Source organism: Pimephales promelas, chromosome 14 (assembly GCF_988280905.1).
Source record: "Pimephales promelas chromosome 14, fPimPro1.hap1.1, whole genome shotgun sequence".
NCBI lineage: Eukaryota > Metazoa > Chordata > Actinopteri > Cypriniformes > Leuciscidae > Pimephales > Pimephales promelas.
In genome coordinates this window covers 7,540,490-7,567,042 of record NC_142782.1, presented here as the reverse complement: position 1 = coordinate 7,567,042, position 26,553 = coordinate 7,540,490, and the positions used below count along the sequence as shown (strand labels likewise).

Genomic DNA, 26,553 nt, shown 5'->3' with positions numbered 1-26,553 from the left:
GATTTTTTTTCATGATTGCCGAATCGAAATAGTTTTATCTATTAAAACAGTTTAGCCTATAATGCTAGTATAACGCTAGTCTATAGGGCATAGAGTAATGACAAATAAAAATCGCTTTTTATTACCACTAACAAGGCTCAAAATAGCCCCACAGTAACACGGTAGCACAATAAGGATCCCTACATGCAAAACGAAGCATTGAGAACTTTGTCAGTGTCCATACAGTTTAATAAGAAGATATTTTATACACACAATCAACTTCACGAATACAGGAAGAAGCCATCTTTAAAATATAGTCTCTACCAGTCGATCTACGAACGCTGATCCAAGTGCGCTGAACTGTGCAGAATCTCATATGGTCCATTGTTTCCGGAAGAAACACAAACACGAACCATTTTCTTCTCTTTAATATGTACATGTTGCCTACTGTTCGCGCTCACATTATCACTTTATTCACATCTCACCGGCGCACTTGGATCGGCGTTCGTACATCGACTGGTAGAGACTATTTTTCCAAGATGGCTTCTTCCTGTATTCGCGAAGTTTACTGTGTGTATAAAATATCTTCTTATTAAACGGTATGGACACTGACAAAGTTCTCAATGCTTCGGTTTGAATGTATGGATCCTTATTGTGCTACCGTGTTACTGTGGGGCTATTTTGAGCCTTGTTAGTGGTAATAAAAAGCGATTTTTATTTGTCATTACTCTATGCCCTATAGACTAGCGTTATACTAGCATTATAGGCTAAACTGTTTTTAGAGATAAAACTATTTACATTCGGCAATCATGAAAAAAAATCTCAGATAACGGTTGACTAGGTAACAATGTGTAATAGACCAAAGGTTAATTTTGCGTCGGAGTTGTCCTTTAACTATGTCTGAATTTCCACCACTTCTGTTTTTGAATCAACTGTTGAAATGTAGATTAGGCTACTGTCGGCGGTGTGTCTCCCTCCAAGCAATTTACTAGTGTTGCCATAGGGACGCTTCGGCTTTTGCCACCCGGAAGAACATCTATTATTGTTGTGACGTCATCGTGAATTGTCGTATAATTGCGATTCCAATTACGACACAAATTCCTGTGGGCTGTTGCCAATTCAATTCAGTATCAAATCATGAATGAAGAGAGCCAAAATTTCAGTTTCAATTTTTTTATTCTCTTTACTGCAATGGATTCAGATGCTTTTTTGATTTTTTCTAACTCTCAATGGTAATATTGTAATTAAATTCAATACTTTAATTTAATTTAGTATAGAAATAATGCATTAAAGGAGCTGTATGCAAGAAATTTATTTCTATTAATCATAAATTTTCACTAGACCTGATATGTCACCAGACATTAAGAAATCATGTTCATTTTAAGTACTTATATCACTGACAACAGTAGTCCAGCCAGGATATTGTCATTTAAAAAGTGAAGTCGCATCCCTTGACTGATGTTGATGTTGTCAACTTGTGTTTTGTTCTGATGCGGCACCCTCCACCGATCTACCAATCACGGACTCAGTAGTGTTGCGCATTCGGGTTGCCAGCTCTTCTCTTGTTACCACAGCTGCAGATACAAACGTGTTGGAATCGAATAAAAAAATTCTAACGTTGTGAAACCCCAAACAACTCGATATGAATCTAAAATAGTTTGTTAAAAAGTCTGAAATAAATAATTAACAGAAAAAAACTCACTGTGTAGGACTCGTCACTTGCAATTGGAAGCTTCTTGTGGCAGCCTACATTCCTGCTGGAACCTGCAGGAGATCTGGCAATCTCGAGTCATGGTGTAAGGCGGGGATACACCCTAATTTGAAAGTGATTGCAGTACCAGTTTTGGCCACGATCTTGCATACAGCTCCTTTTAAGTAATGCAAATTAATTTTTTTTTTCCATCACCACATGCCAGGCCAGGGTCATGTTTGTTTCTTTTGTGTTGGTTGGATTTTCCTTGTTTCCTCGTTGGCTGCGTTTTCATTGCTTGTTATTTGTCATCTCTGTTTGCATTAGCATAACACAGCATAGCATTTGTTATGCTGTTATTTAGCATTAGAGCGTTGGCGCTTGCAGCGCAAAGGTAATGGGTTCGATTCCCAGGGAAAGCAAGAACTGATAAGAATGTAAATGTGTACCTTGAAATGCAATGTTAGTCGCTTTGGATAAAAGCGTCTGCCAAATGCATAAATGCAAATGTCATAGTTTACAATTTAATTACTCACCATTGCCACCTCTCTTTGTTAAATTTCCTTTGTTTCCACTTGTTAATATATTGTTTGGTTTGTATTTATCCTGTGTGTGTCTGTAATCTCTGAAGACTGTGGAAGAAGAACCAACCCTACAAAATGGATATACCCTCTGTCCAGTTGCTCTGTTTAGAGCATAGAGATCAGGCCCTCGAAGACCCCACAAGGGACTTTTTAGATCTGGCTTAAGTCCATCCCCAACCAGCCTGTGTGTATGTTATATTTTACCAGATTAAACGAGCAGACTAAGGTACGCCTGCCTGTCGATGGTCCTCGAGGGACATTTTCTGCCTATGTGGAGTTGGTTCAGGTGATCTGCGGATCGCCATTAACCGTCTGCGCTACAGAAGAAGATGTCACCCCACTCAGCCCCCCTCTGGACCGAGAGCCCAGCCAGCCACTTCTCACGCCCTTCATGGACAAAATGCCAGGATCCAACGCAGACACAGATCAAGAGGCTGCCATGATGCCAAAGACAATGGCTGAGCCAGTCATCACCCTGGTCACCATCTCTCCTGCTTCCTCTTCCTAATGCTACGTTCACACCGGACGCAAATAGCGCGTCAGGCGCGAATGATTTCAATGTTAAGTCACTGCAAAGACGCTTTACGCGCGTGAAAAATTCCTGCGGCGCGAATGAGGCGTGGAGCGAGGCGCGGAAGACGCGGATACGCCTCATTCGCGCGTCAAGTTCGCGCGAATTGAGCGTCTGGCGCGTTAAGCGCGAATGATTCAGTTAGTGCCATTTGTGCATTCACGCGTTTGCCGCCCGAGTTGAAAAATCTGAACTTTGCCGTGAATTCGCGCCCCGTTAACCAATCAGGAGCCTAGCTGCTTGCTCACGTGGTGAAGTATCTGGATGCTTCAATAAATTATTTTGTTAATATGACTAAAAGCATGGTGGGATTATGCACAACAAAGCAAATGTTTTATCACTTAAAACATTATTTCTATATACGAGACATGTTCATTTTGTATTGAATATATTCATTCCATAGCTAGATTATATGAAATAGTATTATGTTGTAAAGACAATCAACATATGTGCATAAATTCGTGTCTGGACGTGTGAGAGAGAAAAAAATCACAGGACAGGTTAATAACTTTTGAAGGCTGGCTCTATTTATCATCAAAACAAAAATAAATGACAGCTAGATTAGATGGATGAGGGCGAGGGTGATCCTCGCTCCGATGCGGGACAACATGTCATCAAACTGGGCGGGGGACAGGCGGAAGTACCACTGACAACGGCCGTCATCCAGCGCAGCTCCTGGAGCGAGCAAATGGTGAAACTCGCCAAACGGTTCGGCTCTGAAGGGTCCGGTGGACACAAATATACGGAGACGATGATTCCCACGCCGCTGTTCTGCTCTCCAGAGTAAATACAGAGCGGTAACTCTCTTGATGAATGCTCGGTCGACATAAAAACAATGACCGCCAACGGATTTCGGTTCTGACGCGCGTCACGCGCGTAAATTTCGCTTCAAACTTTTGTTTTTACGCGCGCCAGTTTCGCTCTTGACACGCGAATTAACACAAAGTGGTCAAGCGTCAAACTAGACGCGTCAGGCGCGAATTTGACGCGCGATTCGCGTCCGGTGTGAACGTAGCATAAGACAGCCTGCTTCTCTGCCCCTTGGTCCACCGGCTCTCTTCAGTTCCTCTGCTTCTCCTCTATTTAGTCCACTCTGCTGTGTGGATCCACCTCGGGTCTTCCAGTCTCCAGCTCCGTCTTGGCAAGTTGATCCCTTGGCTCTGCCTTGGGCCACTGAGCCACCCATTACTCCACCTCGGCCTGTCGACCAGTTGGCACCCTTCATGGACAAAATGCCATGATCCAATGCAGACACAGATCAAGAGCCTGCCATGATGCCAAAGATAATGGCAGAGCCAATCATCACCCTGGAGCCAGGAGCCATGGAAATTCTGACCAGGTGTGTGAGCCAGTATCATCTATCTACTGTATATGGGAGTGCTTGTGGATTATGAAGGCGGGAAGCCCACCCTACACTCCTACCGCTGAGGGTGAGCTATGAGCCTCTGTATTATTTTATGAGTAAATGGAAGAGGTTATTCCTCATAGGTTATTACTCCAATGGCTGCTGTTCTCACCCATTGCCAGGTCTTCTGCATCCTCACTGGTCCCACGCAACTCCAGGTCTCCTGCATCTCGGCTGGTCCCGTCCAGCTCTAAGTCTCTGATGGTCCCTCCTGGCCTCTGTCTCCTGCTTTCTCCTTCTAAGACAGCCAGCTTGTCTGCCCCTCGGTCCACCGGGTCTCTTCAGTTCCTCTGCTTCTCCTCTATTTAGTCCACTCTGCTGTGTGGATCCACTTCGGGTCTTCCAGTCTCCAGCTCCGCCTTGGCAAGTGGATCTCTTGGCTCTGCCTTGGGCCACTGAGCCACCCATTACTCGGCCCGTCGACCAGTTGGCTCCACCTTGGCTTCTCGCCCCCTTGGCTTCACCAGGGGCCGTCGTCCTCACAAATCCATTGGGCTCCCACGTCCCCCCAGCTCAGCCTTAGTCAGAATTTGCTCTGCCGAATATCCTGTGTTGCTTTTTTTCTGTTTGTTCCTGTGATCTCCTGAGTATTTTGGATAATTAATAAAGTGTGTTAATTGAATCTCCTTTGTGGTTGTGAGCACAGACCAGCAAAGTATGACACCACAATAAAGATTATGGGGCACGTGCCTAATTATCACAAATTCAATTCTAAAAATGGCACAATGCAAAATGTACAACAATTTTCTTTAAGAAACGTTTTTTTGTTGTTGTTGTTTTAGGTGAAACAAGGCACAGCGTTGTTTTTGAAAGGTTTCACCCCATATGTAACGGAGATATTAACTCACTTAGACAAATTAACTTGAATCACTTTATTATTTAGATATTGAAGAATGTCACTCTTATGTTTATCATGGCATAGTATGCTGTATGATTAATAAAATGCAGATATACTAAAACCCAATGAATGAGGGTGAAACGATTTGCCCTTCTGCAGTAACCATCACATTGTTCTCTGGCACAGGACTCAGGAGATATGGAGAGCACAGGAGTGTGACATGTGGGCGTTTGCTTCTGTGCATGTGAGAGGGAAAAGATCTTGTTTTAGATATAAATCAATAAGTAGAGCTAGTAGACTAGGCACAGCCATGCATTTTCATTGTGGAGCGACAGCCAGAATCAACTAAGCATGACCTGCCATAGGCGAGGCTACTCTGCACAACAGCCAAACAGCATGAATATTGAAAATGGACTCCAAGCATGTCGATCTCTTGGAATTGAGCAGCAGAGGGGGCTAGATTTGACATTCGCTAGAAATAAATGGCCCCCGACATCTCTTATCGGTGAAAGTCATTCTAGCAGTTTTTTTAAGTGCCAAGAATAAATCTTTTAAATTATAAATCAATGAATAGTTAATAGAATAATAGGAATCTTTATAAATATTTAAGTGGATTAGGACTAGCGTGTATGTGTGTGAATGTGAGAAGGAGACAGTCTTATATAGATGAACTATAGCCAGAGTGCAGACACACACTTCCACTTTCCACAGCTTTTAGGTACGTTGGATTTGAAGTCAAATCCTTTCAACGTGTAATTAATAACATAAAGTAGCTCAATGTCCTTTGAATATAAGAGATGATCACATTTTTTTAATTGACTTCAACACCGTATCACAAAGGTTATTCTGATTTTGGCTTGTGATAGGACACTATACAATGTATATATCAGTTCTTTCGCTGTGCATTTGCGTGTGTAATAGTGCATCATTTGGTCATCAGTATGATCATTTGTGGTGTTTTCATTCTTGCTTACTGACCGAGATGCGGAACGCATTAACGCTCTTTTCATTTGTCGTGCCAAATGAGTTTGGTCATATGACCCGTTATCGGCACAGTCACCATGATTTGGAGAATAAGCCGTGTTGTTATTTTCGCTGACATTGCATGCTTTCCCAGGGGATAAATTAGCTCCATTTATTTAGGGATGGATGACAAACCCTGTCATATTAACAAAGGAGGGCTGGTGAATAGATCACTACAGACGTAAACAGGCCCCGCGAGACTGTTTCCACACAGAGAGTCTTTATCTGTTTGATGTTTCGACGTCTTTTTCTCCCACCAGGAATTAATTTTGCGGAACATTACCGCCACGCGGTTGTCTTTTTCATCTGCTCGGCTGGAAAAGTGACACTAAAGGTGACAGTTCAATTTGCGTGGAATGGATGACTGCTATCAGCGCCTTGCCTAGTTGTTGATTTTTATTTTGCCTGCCAGTGCTGTTATGAGTTCACCAAGACCTCCGAACCGCAGTCATCTCATCTGCCTCCGCAGGGATAAATCCGCGCTCGTTTATATGGCAATGTCAGCACCGTGTTTATCAGGGAAATTATCCCACGTTTCCCTTCATCCCCATAAAGGGATTGGTGATCTATATCTTCAATTTCGCTGTTCTTGCAGCTCATTGGATTGATATCTCTCTCGGTAAATGATTTTTTTTTGCCGCCTTCCTCTCTTGTCACCTTCATTAGCTGGCAGTGTCTTAATAACGTCGCCAATGGCTCTGGTTCACGCTCCTGCCACTGTGCAAGGACTCTCCTTGCCCTTGGGTCAGCTCCTACTCTAATGAGCTGTTTGCCCAGTCCACTGATTAATTAATATGGTTATAGCCAGGCCCTCTGAAGCTACAGATGGCAAACCTTTGTATTAAGATACAAGGCGATTATATTGTACCTGCCATACGGAGGCCATATTACAAGACGGCCAGTCACTGCTGCAAAGAAACACACACATAACATGAAAACTACTCAACATGAGCCTCAATTTCATGTTTTTTAAGCACACTGGCAAGTGTTTGTAAGGCCTTAACGGGATAGTTCACTTTGAAATGAATTTTTGGTATGTTTTACCTTACCTAGGATATCCAGGATGTAGGTGTCTTTGTTTCCGCAGTAGTTTCAATTTTGATATTTTTAGGTCGAACCATTCTTGTCTGTCAGTCATATAATAGAGGTCTATGGTCCCCACCTCAAAGAGCATGCACAGAGAAGTTCAAATTAAACATGATTTAATGAGAGATCACTTCCGGAGCTTTCCGGTGCTTGCTCAGACCGAAGCGCCCGTGCCCTCAGGTAACTTGGACGTTACAAGTGGTAAAAAAATATTAATACTGTTTGTTTTCTCACACAAAAAGCTTGTTTTGTGTCTTAGGCCATCAATGTGTACTTACATTTACGAGACATTAAATCATGTTTAATTTGGACTTCTATGTGCATGCTCTCTTTGAGGTGGTGACCATCAGTGATGCGCGGGTTGATCCGAAATGAGCGGGTGCCTGCGGTCACCCGCGGTTACCCGCAGTTACGGGTCATCCAAAAATGTTTTTAATGATATTCGGGTCGCGGTCGGTCGGGTCGTTTGAAAAAAGATGCCAATTAAACATTTGTATTAATATAGTACTAGACACCATGTTTGATGAAATATACAGCCCTACACATTATTGGCTGCAATAACTGGCACGAAGATAACACACAAGCTCAGTCTAAACAGTTCTCGGTTCTATACTAGTGATTGGAGAACCGCTGTCCCTGTGCGTTCGGTATACGCAGTCTCAGCTGCTCGTGCTCATCACTTCTCTCAACAGTGGCACATGTCTCGGTTCAGTGAACTGTTGGAGTTACTGGAGTAAAATATAATTCAGGATATTGATTTATTTCGATTCGTAGGCGACTGTCAGGCATGTCTGAAAGTGAGTAACTTCAGTAACTTGTGGATCAGCACTGACGCAAGACGCGAACTGTTTCGAACGATTCAGTTCGATTTAGTGTACTGGTTCGACCGGTTCACTAAAAAGAACCGGTTCAAAAGAACGATTCGTTCACGAACCGGCCATGGTCACTACAGTCTGCAGAGAGATGGAGGCGGCAAGAGAAAAGGTGATGACTGGGGAGTGGAAGCTCCGCAAATACACAAATAGAAAGAGTAAAAGTGTGGGAGACATTTGCTGAAATAATGAAAGATGATGGCGAAAGTGCTGGCTTTGCCTTTGTTATGTGTAGGCCTAACTTACGTCTTCTTGCGACGCTGTGTTGTTACACGTCTATGGCCCAATAACGCTCCGATGAGCATTTACTAATTTTAAAAAATGCGGTCAGGAAGCGGGTCGGGTACAATGTTTTTTTACTTTTTTTTTTGTGGTCCGAGTTGCGGGCGGGTAGTTGAAAACGTCGGTCGGTTGCGGGTTGTTTATACATTGACCCGCGCATCACTGGTGACCATAGATCTGCATTATAACGGTTTGACCTAAATATATCAAAAAATAAACTACTGCGGAAACAAAGACACCTACTGTACATCTCGGATGCCCTTGAGGTAAGCTAAAACATACCAAAAATTAATTTCAAAGTGAGCTATCACTTTATAAAGGGATAGTTCACCCAAAAATTACTCACCCTCATGTTGTTACAGTACACTAATACAGACTTTAGAGAGTCTGTTGTAACTCAATGGGCTCAGGGGAGGCAAGAGAGACCCGCAGTAACTTTACTTACTGGTGTCACATGTTGACACTGTTACGTTAGAAAAAATAAGTGATTTGTACTCTTTTTAATGCCACATTTTGTAATATTTGCGTTGTTTTATTTTTCTAATATGAATTATTTTCTCATCCATTTTTTTAGGAGGCACCGTCTCCCTCGCCTCCTCGGATGAAACGCCCCTGATATAAATGTAAAATATATAGTTTTACATTATGTATTTGTTAGATTAAATGTATATGTATACTAGTATTTGTATTAGATGTAAAGTTAGATTACTTCTTTCAGTAGGTTAGCTATGCATACAGGTTTATACTTTTATATTTGAAGAGTTCAGATGCAAAAGCCTCTAAGTGCCATTTGAAATTTTCTTCTAGAATGATCATTTTTATGAAGCTTGTATATTTAAATTCTGTGATTTCACTTAAATTGCAATGATAATTACCTATTAATTGTTATTTAAGTGAAATTACTGAACTTAAATATACAAGTTTGATAAAAATCATCATTAAAGAAGCAAATTTCAAATGGCATTTAGAGGCTTTTGCATCTGAACTCTTCATTTAGACTTCTACTGTTTATATGTTTATATTCATGTTTAAATATGTAGCACTGTGGTCTGTCGAGGCCTGACATTTCCTACAATTTCATATAGCAGACATGACAATAAAGTTCACTTGACTTGACTTTACTGGCATCTATTGTTCCATGAAGAACCTTTATCCATGGAAACTTTTCTTTGCACAAAGGGAAAATGGTTCTTTAGATAATTAACATTTTCTTCACACTAAGAAAAAGAAATGAAGAGTGGATCTTTTAAGAACTCTCGCTGAAAGGTTCTTTGGAGGGTAACCCGAATTGCTTCTATGGCATCGCTGCCAAAACACACTTTTGGAACCTTTATTTTTAAGAATGGTTGCTTACATCTGCAGTGCACTAATAACATTTTGAAAGAGCTTCAATTACCAAACTCAAATTCAAATAGACCACATTTATGGTGCTTTTTTGTCTTTGTTGGAGTTTGACAGGGCTGTGACATTTTAAAATGTATTTTATTCCTGTGATCAGTCTTCAGTGACACATGATCCTTCAGAAATCAGTCTAATATGCGGATTTGGTTCTAAAGGAACATTCATTATGTTGTGTTGTGGTGCTTAATGTCCCATCTATAAAAATGTTCCATTTTCCACATTTTCCACAATCTGATTTATATGCACTACCATTCAAATTTTAAAAAAAGATTTTTTAAAAAGAAGGATTTATTAAATTGTTCAAGAGTGACAGTAAAGACATTTATAATGTTACAAAAGATATTCAATCAAAGAATACATAGAAAATTATCACAGTTTTCACACAAATATTTGGCAGCACAACCGTTTTCAACAATGATGATAATAAGTAATATTAGCCAATATTAGCATGACTTCTAAAATATCATGTGACACTAAAGACTGGAGTGCAGATGCTGAAAATGCAGCTTTGACCTCATAGGAATAATTTACATTTTAAAATATCATCAAATAGAAAACACTTATTTTAAATTGTATTATATATACAGTATATATATATATATATATATATATATGAAGTGAAAAAAAAGTATGTGTATGATTGCATTGTTAATCTTCTCATCCAAGATCTCTGCATGGGTCTGTACTTTCATTACCCTCTGTAAATCACAAGACCACCTTTAGTGGGTATGTGAGATCCTTCAACTATGTCGTTTCCACGCATATGGGTGGCAACACATTCTCACCCCAAGGCGTCACCTTTGACCATGCTTCAATATTTGACGTTTTAGGCGCCCTTTAGCGTCAATTACATGACGCGATCCTACGGCGTCATATAACTGACGCTAAAGGAAAGCGTCAGTTACCTAGTTCACACTACATGATTTTAAAATGTCAGGCCGAACTGTGCAGTTCACACTACATGACTTGCTCTCAGTGAAATCATGAGTGTTCAAGTTGTTTAGCTGTTCACACAACACAACACAACGTGATTGATCCACAACAGGAGGTAACTCACTACACGAGTTGAAAACGCACTACATAGAGATACAACCACGATCGGATGATAAGAGCATATCATTTGTGACTCAATGAGAGCTGTTTCAGTACTATAATACGGTCTAAATCCTGAAAATAATCAAACAAATAACGAGTTGACAACAACACGATTCTATCTGGTCTAGAAACCACGTTTTGTAACGAAAAACCACGCAATAAAACGAACCAGAAATGACGCGAAACTGCAGAGAAGAACACAACACGCGAATATGGACGTCAGACAGAAACTAGTGCTGCACACTGTTTGCTCGACGATCTGCTCTGAGAAAAAAAAATGCAAAAAAGAAAAAGTAAGATTTACCTGGTGTCCTCAACCCATGCGTTGCTATGATTGGCTGTACTCATGACATCACTGAGATTGAGTCGCGCGACTGCTCGAGATATCTAGCATGCTAGATATTTTTCTGAGCTCGGTGACCTGTCTGCGAGGTGTCTGCGAGCTGTCTTTGATGCGTTGTTGGCTCTTTCACACTAACGGATTGGCGAGCGTTAATCGTCCGCTAATCGTCCGCTAATCGCCCGCGATTTGCACGCGATAACACCCTGACTTGTCGGCGACTCAACGATTTGCAAATCGGGCTTAAATCGGGCTTAAAATCACGTAGTGTGAACTAGGCTTTAGAGGACGCGGTTAGGTTTAGGTATGGGGTGGGGGTAGGGTACACACGATCCTAGGGCGTCATCTAACTGACGCTAAAGGGCGCCTAAAGCGTCAGATATTGAAGCATGGTCAAATGCTTCCCAAGGCGTCAGTTAGGTGACGCCTTGGGAGTGAGAATGGGCGCTGTGGCTGGCCACATAAATAAATCTAGAATTACATTTTTACTGAATTAAATGAAGAGATCATACAACACTGAGCTGTTAACAACTTTAGATGTTTCTGTCTTAATATTTCTTCAGCTGGTAAACACAATATTTATAATTATGTACAATAATAATTATTGGAAATTTCTTTACTGGTTTTAAGGTATATTATTAGTGTTTATAGGTTAGGTATTAGACACAAAGTAAAAATGAAACATCTAATCTGGTTTCTATCCACAAATTTCTTCTTCGCACTGTATACGATTACATACAAAGTAATGTTTTCGTAGCATTGATGCAGACCTAAATTTCTACATAATACATAATATTGGATTGACTAAATATTACATTATTACAGTATACTGACTTGACATAAGACCTATTGTAGGTGACTGCACTTTAGTGTGTGTGTGTGTGTGTGTGTTTGTGTATGTGTGTGTGCGTGCGTGTGTATGTGGCCTAGTAAAACCTACACTATGGGGACAAAACGTCCCCACAAATATGCCAATATCTGAAATCCTTGTCCTTGTGGGGACATTTTTTGGTCCCCATCTGGAAAACAGCTTATAACTCATACTAAGTGATGTTTTTTGAAAATGTAAACATGCAGAAAGTTGTGTGAGGGTTACGGTTAGTGTAGGGGATAGAATATATTGTTTGTACAGTATAAAAATCATTATGTCTATGGACAGTTCCCACAAAGATGGCAAAACTGAGTATGATTGTATGTTGGGGGGGGGGGGGGGGGGGGTTAAACAGGGCTAATGGAGGAATTCTTTAACACTGGGCTACTTCCTTTATCAACAGCCGAGAGCCGTAAAGGCCAAACTCAGCACTCTCTCTGAGCACTGCAAACTGCAGTCCCAGCAATCTCCTGTTAATGGGATGGGGAGGAGAAAAAAAATTTTTAATTCAGCAGATTTTTGCCAAACATTTTCCTGTCTGAGCCCTGTCAAAACAGCCCGGGCCAGATCCTGATGGGGCAACATTTAAATCTTTAAGCAGCAGACAGAAAGAGAGGGTGGCCCAAAAAACTACTGATTAATGTTTAAAGAGAAAATAATGGAAAAACAATGTCAAGAAAATGCAAAAAAATGACTGTTTTTGAATGTCTTTTATTACAGGGAGTGGCTAAATAATACATTACAGGCATGTGTTTTACAGCAGGTTTTACATTGTGAATATTGAAACCTTAAGTATGCAGAGAGCGACCAAGAACCATGTCTGGGACTTTAATAGAGTGTAATGGAATATTGTATGTGTGTTTATGTATTATTCTTGTTATGCTCACACTCCTGTCTGTATTTCTGTATCTAATGTCTTTGGCATGAATATTAACACTGTGGTTTCACATGATGTCTGTGAAGGTCTGCTATTTGTAGCACACAGTCTTGTACATTGCTGAACACATCATTTTTCACATGCACAGTTCGAGTTCCTGAAGTATACCAGTTTGACATTGGCCTGATCTTGACCTTCATGCAAACTGGTATCTATTTTTTTGACTCTAGTTAAACATAAGTGTGTGTTACCAAGCATAAGACGTTATGTGAGGCACCAGCACACATCTGCCTGAGGGACAATGCTCAATGCAGTGTAACTTTTCTTTGTATTTTAGCAGGATGAAAATGATAAGGTCAGTGGAATCTGCATTGTATTAGGTCTTGTTGAATCACCTTTCATCTTTACTCCTGACAGTGTCTTAGCTGAATTTTAAGTAGAGATAACAAAATCCATAACACCTATCTATCAGAAATGTGAAAAGCTCAAGGAAATAACTTGTTGAGATTACTCTTGACACAAAATGCCAAGCATACAAGGTTTGCAAGTAGCATATTGTGGCATTGCTTGATGTCCAGGGAACCACCCTCAAACTTCTGTACAGCAATGTTAAGAAATGCATTTATACATACTATTTCAGTGTTTTTCATAAAAAATAGTAGTCTTGAGTTTGACATTGACAGCTTTATTTGTAGGTGTTTCATAACACTGGTAACAATTTAGCATACCAGTGTAAAAAAGAAGGGTGTTTTATTTGTATTGAAGGTGCACTTCAAATCTTAAAGTATATATTTAAAAGAAATATAACATATTCATAAATTAGAAGTTAAAGAGAGTACACTTTCAATTCCATTTCTTAACACACTCAAGGACACTTTTAAAGACTTTGCACTTTTAAAGGCGTCATATAATAGCCTACCATTTTTGTACAAGTTAATATGAATGTTTATGGTCTAAATTAAAACTGTGTAATATACTTTTATTAAAAAAAATTCAGTAGTATTTAAAAAAAAAAACACAAATTTTACCTGGTCCAAAAGGAACATAAGTAGTCTACGCTATCTCACGACCAATTCGTGCGAATTCGTACGAGTGATTCAATAGTGGCTAATTTTTTCAAATTATACGACCTCACTCGTAGGAATTTGTACGATTTTTCTAAACCCACGTGACGGTTATGTTTAGGGGCGGGGTCAGGGGTAGGTCATTCGTACGAATTCATACGAATTGGCTAATTCGTAAAATATGTACGATTTAGCAAAATCGTACTAATTCGTACGAGTGAGATCGTACGAATTGTTACGAATTAGCCACCTCGTAAAATTCGTACGAATTCCCGTGAGATCGGGTTGAAATAGTTGGTACCGATTTCCTTTTCAGGAGCAGCTTCTTGGCAAAACCAGCTCATACTGATCCTCATTTTTATAAAGCAGTCTGGTGAGAAATTATTTGCACAAACATGCAAGCATTGACGTTGATCGTGGGAAATATTCCCTTCGAAAACAAAACTCAGCCGAACTGCGTCTTCAGCGGTTCGGATTTAGGAACATCAAAATGACTGTGTTTGTTATTACACCGAAGAACAGATCACTAGACGCCTTTCTGCTCCTGCGTATTAACAATGACGGATGATGACAGCTCACTAAATGCAGATCTGTGTTGAAACGCTGCTGTCAATTAACAATCGTGAGAGGGGTGTCAGACCGTGTGACGTCACACGGTCGAACGGCTCAATTTAAACCCGGGAATACATAAGGAAATTAAAACAAAAACACTGGATGGATTTTTATCATTATATGTGCACAGGCACTGCTAACAAACATTTCAGTACAATCAACTTGTAAAAGTGCATGAACCATTATATGACCCCTTTAAATAATGGATTTAATCTTTTGCCGTGCTTTAAAGAAGTAGGCCTACACTTGATGTGTTGACAATACTAAAGAACATGTAAAGTATTGATTATAATTGTAACTGTAACTGTAGCATTATAATATTTACAATTGTGGTTACAAATATATTTAAATTAGGGCTGTGCAACAATTAATTGCGATTAATCGCATCCAAAATAAAAGTCTGTGTTTACATAATATATTTGTGTGTGCTGTATATAATTATTTTGTATATATAAATACACACACACACATGCATGTATATATTTAAGAAAATGTGTTATTCATATATAAAATATTTATATTCATATAAAATAGATTATGTATATATATATATATATATATATAGAGAGAGAGAGAGAGAATTTAAGCGCAAATAATTCTTAAATATATACATGCATGCATAGGTATTTATATATACAAAATAATTATATACAGCACACACAAATATATTATGTAAACACAGACTTTTATTTTGGATGCGATTAATCGCAATTAATTTTTGCACAGCCCTAATTTAAATAAATGACATACAAGTTTCAATGATCTCATGAAAGTTCGTATCTATAGCATGAATTAGTCATTATACATATAGTTATTTCTCATGCCATTTATACGCCAAAACTAGTTTTTGCGTGTATATGGTACGCGTTTTTCGTGTGCATATGATACGCACTTTTCGTAATAAGTACGAACTTCCCACCCCCTTCCCCCTAAACCTACCCAGGGGGGTTTCAGTGCGTAGCATATACACGCAAAAAACGTTTTGGGCATTTTTTCATTTATCGTGGTATAGATATGCACTTTCATGAGACTGTGTTGGTTTCGATAGACATAAAATTGTATTTTAGCTATCGTAAATGCTTGTCAGTACATTCAGCAGTACACTTTAACCATATTTTAAAGACAATAGCAGTAATAATGAAATTACATATAGTACTTAAGTTCTACTTAGTTAAAAAGCACTTAAGTTTCAGTTCACTTAAACTATGTGTATATTATAAATGTAAACTATAATAAACTATTAACATATAATTTTCACTCATGTTTAGCTCTCTGTTTAAGTCATAAACAGTAAGTTGTGTAAGACATCCTTTAACGGTGATCCTATAATGTGATTATCTTTTCTTTTTTTTTAGCTGTTCATGTGAACCAATTAAAGAATTGAGAAAGAAGTTTTCCCTAATAGCTACCTTCTCCAAACCAACAAACCTCACAGGGCTGCTGTATTAATAGAGTTGTTGCGCTGTCCCAAGGCACAGTTAAAGTCTTTTCACATCACACAGTCATGTGTCCATTAGTCCATTAGTCTATGCTGCTATGAGTCTATTAACGGCACTTATTATCTGAGGAGAATCTGAAGTTGTAGCTTCTAAACTCTTTTATAAGCTCTTTTTCCATTTTCTCCATGTAGAGAAATTGTAGTTCACACTAGGGGGAGCTATTTAGTTAAAAGAGCCATTTTGTGCAGGGAGACTCTAAGCCTGATTAGCAACAACTTACCTACACCAAACGTTAGGTCATGAGTTTACCATTCATTCTTGAACATCTGATCAGGATTTAACATGCTAAATATGCTAGTCAAGATGTGGATTATGAACCTACGTTATTTGAAATGGGGCAAGGAGTGATCATTCAATGATGCCATTATGAATTAATTCTACATTCAGTTATATTAATGAGTATACCTTTTTATTTTTTATTTTTTTATTTTTGTGTTGAAAGTAATCCCAATCATTTAGGCCAGTGCCAATTTTGTTTTCCAGAAATATCTTTGGTAACAGGAATATTGATTGATATTTCTTGTGAACTGCATTAAAAAGGCCTTTGTTCTACAAATGATCTGATTCATTTGAGACCAAGAATGCTCAGCGTAACACCAAAAAGCATTGGAGAAGCAGTCCTGCGGCCTTGAATATCCATTTCACATCCCTGTCAAAGCTAAGGTGTTGCATTGCCCTCATCAAGCAAGCTGAGGAACTACTACAAACCATGAAAGCACAAAAACTGCTGAAAAATCATGAAAGGTCCTTCAGTTGGAGTATAAGTTATGTTCATGGTTTTGTGGTCTACTGGCTGTTTTGGGGCAAGATGTTCGAGTGCTCCAGTCTTGAGTTTCTTTTGGTCGTTCTTAATTATCAGAGCTGGTATTAAAATGACAGGCATTGTTTCAGTTTCCATGAAAGACTTAAGTTCAAATTGAGCATGCACAGAAATGCTAAGCAGATAACCTGGATTCAAACTTGCTTAGTCCTTTATCCAGCTCAAAATGAGTCATACTGAACTTGTAAATGCCCAGCTAATGCAGCATCATTATGAGGGAGCAGACACTTCTGCAGTTGCTCAGACAAAGAGGTCTTTTCTTGAGTAATTGGTGATTACTTGTGGAACAGGCGTGTCTATGTGCAAGCGTGTAGGGCTGCTGGGATTGGCGTGTGTTTTGTGGTCTGCTGACAGCATGTGGTTGTGATTTGTAAGGGGAAGGTGTGCCACTGAGCTTCAGGTGTGACTGAGAGCCCCCAGTTATTCCCCTGTGAACAACTCAACTCAACATCAGCCCACAAGAAAGAAAATCGGAGATCTCTGCAACATCTCAATTGCTTCTTATTGAAACTACTACAATTAAGTGGAGATTAAATTGAGAAATGTTCCTGGAAAAAGTCTTCAGGATTCCTCTAGAGTTCAAATGTGCTCAAATAATCAATATTTCATCAATAATTCTCATCAAATTCTTCGAATCAAATGAAGATTTTATCAGCTGGTTCAGAGGCCAATTGTTTAGAGTTAGAAATGTATAATTCGCGCTGCATATTTAGTAGCCTAATTTTGCCTCAGGTACCGAATCTGAGACTAACTGGAGGAGGTGCTCCGAGTTCGGCTGGTCCCGAACCGTGCCGCGGTTCGCGTGAATGTGAAAGAATCACGGACAGGACTCGGGTGCGCACTTAGTAAAGTGACCTGCGCATGCGCGTTTTACTTTTAGCTGATTATGACGTAAAATAAAAACACATGTATAAGGGATGATAGTGTTGATGATTTAACTTGGATACGAGCGAGAGTAAGTCTACAGTGTATTTGCACACACATATAGCGCGTGGACTCAGGCTAACAAATTATAGAAGTCCACTTGCGTTTGCAATCAGCAGAGAGCCAAATGCGATACACAGTAAACCTGTTGTTCACTCAGCTGCGCATAATAACACCACATTAATAAAAAACACAATATATTGACCCGCGTTCTGTTTTCTATCATGAGTCGTGCACGTTTGTGATGACGTAAGATGCACGCAAACGCACCAGGATTTGACAGAATCAAGTTGAGTGTGAAACCAGGCCAACGCTGCGGGGGGCGCCGGTAACAAACGCGCTCGGGCCGCAGCAAACGATTTATTTCGCCATTTAATAAACAAAATATTCAGTCAGATAGGTATTTGTTGTGAAAGAAACAGTTACAATTTTAAGCACTTTCAAGCATTTTATCCAAAATTTAAGCACTTTTCAAACCTTGAAAACACAACATCAAAATTCAAGCATTTTCAAGGATTTCAAGCACCCGTACGAACCCTGGAATTCATACGAATGACCTACCCCCTTACCCTGCTTCTAAACCTAACCATCACTTGGCTTTAGACAAATCGTACAAATTTGTACGAGTGAGGTTGTACGAATTAGTACGAATTAGACACTTTTTATTCATTCGTCAAATTCGTACGAATTGGTCGTGAGATAGTGTTGGGTAATACAACGTATGCATGCAGATGCAGCCCGTTGTCATCCCGAGGCATCATATATGATACTTTTGCCAAAGTGTAGACATCCAACACACATGGCACCCTTTAGCGTCAATAGACCCCTTTTCAGTTGATAAAAATGGTGACGTTTTTTGTGGGCGGAGCTTCGCTTCACTAACGCTAGATAGCAAGTATTGTTAGCTTGTTTTTTAACAATGACTGGAGAAAATCTGATTTTATCTTAATGTGTAAGGTCACTCAGTGTCCAGGACCGCGATTGTTATTTCCAAAAGTTATTTTTAACGTACGGAACCAGATTGGCTGACCCCTAGCCGCCTACATGCTCACTCAATGCATGGACGATCTGACAGGATTAACGTTACGTTACCTCGGTTGAGTGGCCTTCTACTTCTACCTTATAGAGAAACCGATCGTAAAGAGAAACTGAGGGCATACAAATCTTTAGATGCCTATAACTATATGGTTCTGTACAAGACTTGTGTGTACGATCCGCAGTTCTGCCGAGCCAGCGGCGAGACGACGTCAATGTAAAGAGTGACATTACGGTGCGATTTTAATGATGTGAATATTTTCTAGAAATAAAAATTCCAGATACAGAATATTCATTTTTCATCAATTCTTGCACCAAACAACACAACAAGATGACATTTAATAATAGTAACAATAGTTTAGGCTCCTTATTATGTAGCCGAATCTGCGCTGGTTTGTATTGGCCGCCTCCAGTTTTTTGCACTTTGTTTTGCCTCCAGCTAGCGCCGTGACGTAACTGTGACGTCGGTCGCAAAAGGGGTCTATATGAGACGCAGATAGAAGGTCCTAGTGGTCTAACCCTAACCTTACCCCAGACTCTACGCTTTAGCAAAAGCTTCATGTATGACGACTTGGGATGAGAATGCGTTGTGAGATGTTCTTGTGTCAGATCCCTGTGATAATGCTGGTCTGCTCCAGAGGAATGCTGGGCGGCTTTTCACCTGAAACCTTTGGCTTTTCCTCTTCAAACATCCCGATTAGCATACATGAGTTTTACTGTCTGATCTTTCTTGGCCTCCTGCACACTTTTCAGGTTGTCCATTTATCTGTTTCAGTGGCTGGTCAGGTTAATTAGTATGTAAAGCGGCTGATGGAATTCAAAAGCAGAGTCACTAAAATGACAAACATCAAAGGTCTTGCACCTGCACCAATGACAATGGCCTTAAGTACAGCCCTATCCTTGGGCAGAATGGTTGATCTATCACCTTTAAAGTCGCCTTCTGAATTTCTTTGCTGGGTCACTGCATCTTGCATCTCTGATTTGCGGAGCCAATCGCTCTAAGGCTTGGGCAAAAGCCAATGTCTGATACATTCCAGTAATTCATGCACCCCGAGCCCCCTGAAATGTGCTTCCTCTTCGTCCTCATCCTCGTCTTCTTCTTTTTCTCTCTCGGTGAGCAGACTGAGGGATTGTAATTTAATTGCATGTCTTGCTGTTTTTCAGGCTGAATGGGTAGAAGGCCAATAAGCAATGGCTTGAGCCCCCTCAGAGAGAGGTGGAGACCTCCGGCATGGAGCCAAGATTGAGTTCTTATATTGTTTCCTTGGAAACTGTCCTTTATGGAGTTTTTGATGAAGCCCTTATATGATTATCTCAAGTCTTGGATAAGACTGTTCACAAGAACACAATTTATGTCTGATATCAAACTGTGGCGTGTTTTCCGAAAGAATTGTTAGCCAACTATTGTTGAAAGTTAGGTTGTTTCAAACTCTGGTGCTTCTTAAAAACCATAGTTCCAGCAGATTTCACAAACAACATCACACACTTCTGTGGTTGGAACAACAGCGCTCAAACAGTTCCTTGTTAGTATGACATGGCCTTGAATAGACCAATTGTCTTGTAATCTAGCATGGCACAATCTATATATTTCATCCCTTTTAAATATACATACATTTCATTCTATATATTTGAGAATTTCAACAATCAGCACCATTTCTGAAGAGTCTGATCAGTTTATGAATCAAACATAAAATAAAGCAAAACGATGCGGGGAACAAGTAAAGAAGTCCTCTTGTTTGATAAACCAGCATTTCAGAGAAATTACGTTATGTAGAAAGTTGTTGAGTGAATGAACTCAATGTTTGTGAAAAGATTTTCCTTGTTAGGAATTGTCCAAGAATTTCCTTGTTAAGTTGTTAAGTACAAAACGTTTTGAAATGTTGTGTGTCTGTGTGTTCCTTCTCTTTCCTATAGTAACTTCTTTTAAATATAAAAAAACATTATTTTAGATTTTTTCATACTTCTGTGTTTCTAAAGCACAAATTAATTATTGAATTATGTTAGAGCAAATGCTTTCTCAAACCTTCGGTTTTCTTTCAGGTTATAGTTATACCCATCTTTTGTGTGTGTACTTTATTCAGGAAACAGCTTTCTCTTCAGGGCATGGTTGTAAAGATTGAGGATGAGGAAAGAAAGCATTAGAGATTTCAAGATTTCAGATTACATTTTAATCTAGCATCAAAGCAGATTTCTACATCATAAAACGTCAGTGAGTTCAAACACTGGAAGTGGTCGTAATGCTGAAACAACTTTCACCACAATTCATTGAGACCAATAACAATACAACAATTATTTTTCAGAAAAGAAAAGAGAAAGGAATTAAATCAGAATAGCCTATCAATAGCATACATTTTACAGTTTTTATTTACAGTTGCATTTATTGACAAGGAACTGCATACTGTTCCTTTATGCTGCTCTTCTGGACTGACATGTTAAGTGTGGCCACTAATAAGACATACATTTTGACATAATCAAGTACAAAAATCTCATAAAAAACATGGGCAGGTAATTTTCATGTATGTGAACTAGTTCGTACACTATTTTAAACAACAAATTAAAAGTATAGTGCAATAATTACTACTATGATATGTAATATAATAAGTTTGAATCACTAATTCTTAGCATTATGTTAGTGATAATTGGGGAGAGAACATGCTTTTCATTCATTCATTCATTCATTCATTCATTCATTCATTCATTCACTCGCTTTCTTTGCCAAATATAGCTTTAAATTTCATTTCTCTGATTTTGGGATATTATAGTATTAAAATATGTCCTGGGCATGTTATCGGGCATCAAATTAATTGAGATTCCCTGAAAGAGTGGAAGTTTATGGCACTCGTTTATTTTCACTATACCTTTTCCCCTTTGTCTAAAGAAAAAGCTCAAATGTTGCATTGTAATTTAAGTCAACACAGAATAAATCACTTTTGTGACTATAATTAAATATCCTCCTCTCTAAATCTACACTATTATGTTCTCATTGAGGCCAGCAGATAAATCTACACTGCCGGCACCGATTCACTACGGCACATTAAATTCTTTTAGATCAATTAAACTTAGCAGCTCAGTTTACAAGTGACCACTCTTAATGTCCCCGCTATACTCCTACGGGTGCACAACATTTTTTATTGCAACTTTACTAAATGAACAGAAGGCTGAAAACTGCCAGAATGATCCTCAGTGCTTTAGTTTAAACCCATATGTTTGAAGTAAAGTTTTCAAAAACCCAGTGTTTTATTAATTTCAAACCTAGCTGTTATGTTTTTTTTTTATCATGACATGATATCTGTGTTGTTCCATCAGCTCTTATTTTTGCAATGACTTTTTATCATTGCTGTTTCAGTGGATGTATGAAGTCAGTTCTCATCAAAACACAGGTATCCTATTATAGCAGAGAATCCACATGTTAATTAGGCTACATTATGAACATTTGATGACAGACAGAATGTTGTATAGCCTAGGCTATATTCGCTTGTGAAAAAGCACACTTTAGCCTTAAAAAGACTATTCCATTAGCCTATTACAGAAATAAAATACTTTTGAAAACTACTATTTAATTTGCAGTTAAATGAGAATGTATTAGACTATATTTATAAATTCAAAATAAACAACATTTTAATCATCATCAGTTTAATCATCATCAATTTCATCATCAGTCCTTCCAAAACGTTTTCTGATTCACTAGTGTTTATTTTAGACCTGACGGTTTTCACGGAAAATCAATGTAGGCTATGTAGGCTAGGCTACTTGCACTGAGCTTTGTGATGCACTTCCGTTTTGAAATAGTAGGCTACAACTGGTAACATCATTTTCGGTTATGTATATTTTCAATGTGCTGTAGTCACCTAGTTGACCATCTAGAAGCGGCTGGTAAACATTCGCGATTATTTCACCACAGGGTGTCAGTGCTGGTCTACAAAACTGACTGAAATGCTGTGTGTGAGACCTGATTAATGCGATCAGTTCGAACATTTATGCACATTATTTAATCACTATTCTGTGCTATTTACATTGTCAAACATGTTAGGCCTACTGTAGGCCTTCGTAATTGACATGTTTGTAACGTAGTGTGCGCTGAATGCTGTAACTGGTAGAACGCGGAAGTACTTGTGCAAGTTCATTATTCGTCATGCCTGTGTTTCATAAATAGAAAAGTTGCTCTGTTTACTTTGTCGCGTGTGGCCTACTGGTGGAAAGTGGCAGGTTAGTCGCACACTAAATTTCGATTAGCGCTTTAAAGTTCCATTTTTTTTGTCCCGTTTAAAAAAAAACCCCTGAAAAACTGAACTGAGGAGAGTCTGCTGACAAAAGAGAACCAACAGAGCTGCAATAAAACTAGAATCAACACTGGCTTGGCTTTTCGGAGATGGAGAGAACTGATCGAGGGATTTGAAAGTTGAAAGCGATGTGGAGATGGCGTTTATACTCAACAGGTGAGTAAGCTATCTTTAGCGAACATTTTTTCATATCTCTTTAGCAGAGTTTATTTCATTAGCCTATCTTTGAAAATTTAGCCTGAGATAGATGAATAAACAAATATAATATATATATATATATATATATATATATATATATATATATATATATATATATATATATATATTTGTTTATTAACCGCCATCTCGCGGTTAATAAACAAATATATATATTTGTATTGCAGAAAGGTAACAAAAAATAACAGAACATTCATATACATAAACAAAAATTCCGTAATTCATCTCCTATGTTACATTTATTTTGTTATGACTTTGATTTTTACATTTCTTCAATAAGATGAATAAAAAAATGAAAAATCTGTGAAATATTTACAATGCTATGATGATTCACTCTTCAATACACCTGGTGCTTTGTAATACTCTTATTTGTTAAAATTGAATGTGAACTATGCTTTCTTACTCATTTATGTTAATAAACAAATATAGCTAGGCTACATACTGTAGTGTAGGCTACCTACTTGTAGGCCTACATATGCTATTTTATAATTATTTTTAATGTCTTTAAATATGGTTAAGTGTAGCCTACTACCAAATAGCATTGACAACTAGCATTTTTGATAAACGAAAATATTCTTTAATGTAATTTCTATTTGAACTATTTCTTTGTTGAAGTATATTTGTAATTATGGCAATTGCAATTTAGTACATTTAAAATGAACTTTAAAGGTAATAGTAAATATATCACACTACATTTTACATTACAATCAAGTAGGCTACTTTACCTTAGTAGCCTATGTAGTCAACATATCAAAATAAGTGTAGGCTACTTCTTTAAAGGAACGCAAATGATTATTAAAGCATAATGATGTACTTTAAGGTGAGATTTTTCATTTGACATTATTACAAAGTGACCTTTTTAAGTATGTTAAAAAGAAAGGGTTAGGAAAGTGTTCTCTCGTGCACACATTTTACTTCAGTAATATATTATCTACAGCAAAATATTTTTAAAATAGACTTTTACAATTTGAAGTTCATATTCAATAGAATTAAGCAGATCACTCTTTTAAAAGGTTGCAAAAGCCACATTTGTAAGTGGGACTTAATTGTCCTTTTTTGGCACCAGTATAATATTTATTGTCAAAAGTGAATGTTTTGGGTGATCAATGGTAAATGAGAGAGGAACAACAATCCTGTTCCAACTTCTAAACCAGTTAATGGTTCAGTATCTCTTGAGTGCATTAGTGTTTGTTGTCAATGGGAAATAAGTCATGAGTTACAGAACAAATTACATTTATGACCCGATTGTGGCTCAGGCATCTGTGATTTCACACGCTTTATGTAAAATTTACAGTTGCAGTATTGTATGACATGGTGGCGGGGGTAACGTGAGTCACGGTGCGGGCTAAGCGGCTGTCTTCAGTGAACGCTGTGCATGCTTTTTTCCTCTCTCCGCGGCTTTACGGCCTCTCCCAGTGTGAAGAGGTGTGACCAGAACTGAATGCTAAGTGTTATAGACACAGATAAACGCTATAGTGCTAGCCTAGCACAAGGCTGATGGGAAAAACACATGGGGATGGAAGCTCACTTTCCCAGGGAGCTGAGTAGAAGATCTGTGGTCGGGAGTGTTTGACGCTGGCCAGGGCTTAGTCTGAGCTTTGAGGCCCACTGAAGAGTGGGCACTAGTCTAGAAATTGTATTCTTATTTGTGGTTAACCTGATAACCATTTTTACAGTCAACTTTGTGTCTAAGATGATGTCCAGGATATTTTCTTTCTGTCTTCTTGGAAAAATTAGCCATTTGTAAGGCATCCTGAGTGGCAAGCATTCACATTGAGGGTTTGTGTGTGTTATTTAATTTAATTTATATATTTATTGCTTTTTAATCAAAACCAAGACCACTAAAAAAATATGTATTTTTAACCCCTGGCAGTACATTTAAAGAGGAAGCTGACATGTCATACGGTGACATAGCCTATACTCCACTGTAAACAGCATTTTCTTGTTTTCTTTTTTTTTTTAGAATGATGGTCTTCATTTTAATTGAAAGAGTACATAAAATATTTGTACTTTTATTGTGCTTTTACCATTTAAAAGTAGAAGGCAAAAATGTACTATGGTGTAAATTTCATATGTACGTAAAAAAAAAAAATTAACATGCATGGATAAATCTGGCACATTTACATTACAGTCAATCATAATGTACATTTTTCCCTTTTAAAATTTTTAAATAAACAATAATTCATATTTTAAAAAAGGTTAATTATTTATTCATTGTAATTGTTCCTTTTTTAACAATTGTGCATGTGTTTACATGAGACAAAATCCCTTGCTAACATTTTCTCTGGCAATTTATATTACTCGTCATGATAAAAGCCCACAAACACAGTAAATTCTGCACAACTTTTGTTTAAGTTCAAGTACTATTTACATATGGAGAAAAGGAGTTACAGCTTAGCACATTTATTTGATCCACACTCTAATTCAATTCTTCTTGAAGAATCAGTTTAAGCACTTTTATAAAAAAATGCAAGTTCATATTTATTGTAAAAACTATTTTACAAATGTAGTGTTTTTCTGTATTAATCAGCAGTCACAGATGTGGTCCACTCCATAGCATAGCAAACCTTGTTTTGAACCTAACATGCCTTTTAGATTGACATTTTATTTGTTAAAACTGCATACATATCACATTAGTTTGGTAAACCCTTCCTCTCTTCCATTTTTGATGTTTTTGCCGTGAGAGTGAGCATTAATAAGATTCCCATTACATGTTGCAACATTATATAAATAAATAAAAACTACAGTAGATTACAGTAGGTGTTCTGTGGTTCTGTTTCTCTCCTATCCACAAAATGGTCCTGCATTTTGAAGGCTGATAAATAATACTGTGGAAAAATATGTTGAACCGTATACAGAGTTTGTGTTCTTGGGTTGGGATTGTTATTTGGTTTCTATATTTTATACAGACCATTCAAACATGTCTTTGCTTTCACGGAGGACCTTTCAAATGTAGCAAGACGGTGAGGAGAAAGTCTGTTTTATGTGGAACTTTACAGAGTTTTCCACCATGGCAAAGGTTATGCCCATCTGTGATGAGAAAGACAGAATAAAATCATAGAAAGGCAGAGATGCATTTTCCTGCATCCCCAATCCCTGTGAGTCAATGTTACACCTGGGCCTTAGTCCACTTTGTCAAAAAAAAAAAAAAAAAAAAAAGACGTTGTTACTTCTTCAGCATGCAATAAA

At 38.3% G+C, this 26,553-nt stretch overlaps 1 long non-coding RNA gene across 1 annotated transcript; it reads left to right on the top strand.

Annotated features, from left to right (window-relative positions):
* Positions 1-298: 298 nt before the first annotated feature.
* Positions 299-5,129, top strand: LOC148973645 (uncharacterized). The gene is made up of 3 exons (XR_016146453.1): positions 299-578; positions 2,301-4,254; positions 4,352-5,129. It is a non-coding gene; the product is annotated as an uncharacterized LOC148973645 (long non-coding RNA).
* Positions 5,130-26,553: the final 21,424 nt, after the last annotated feature.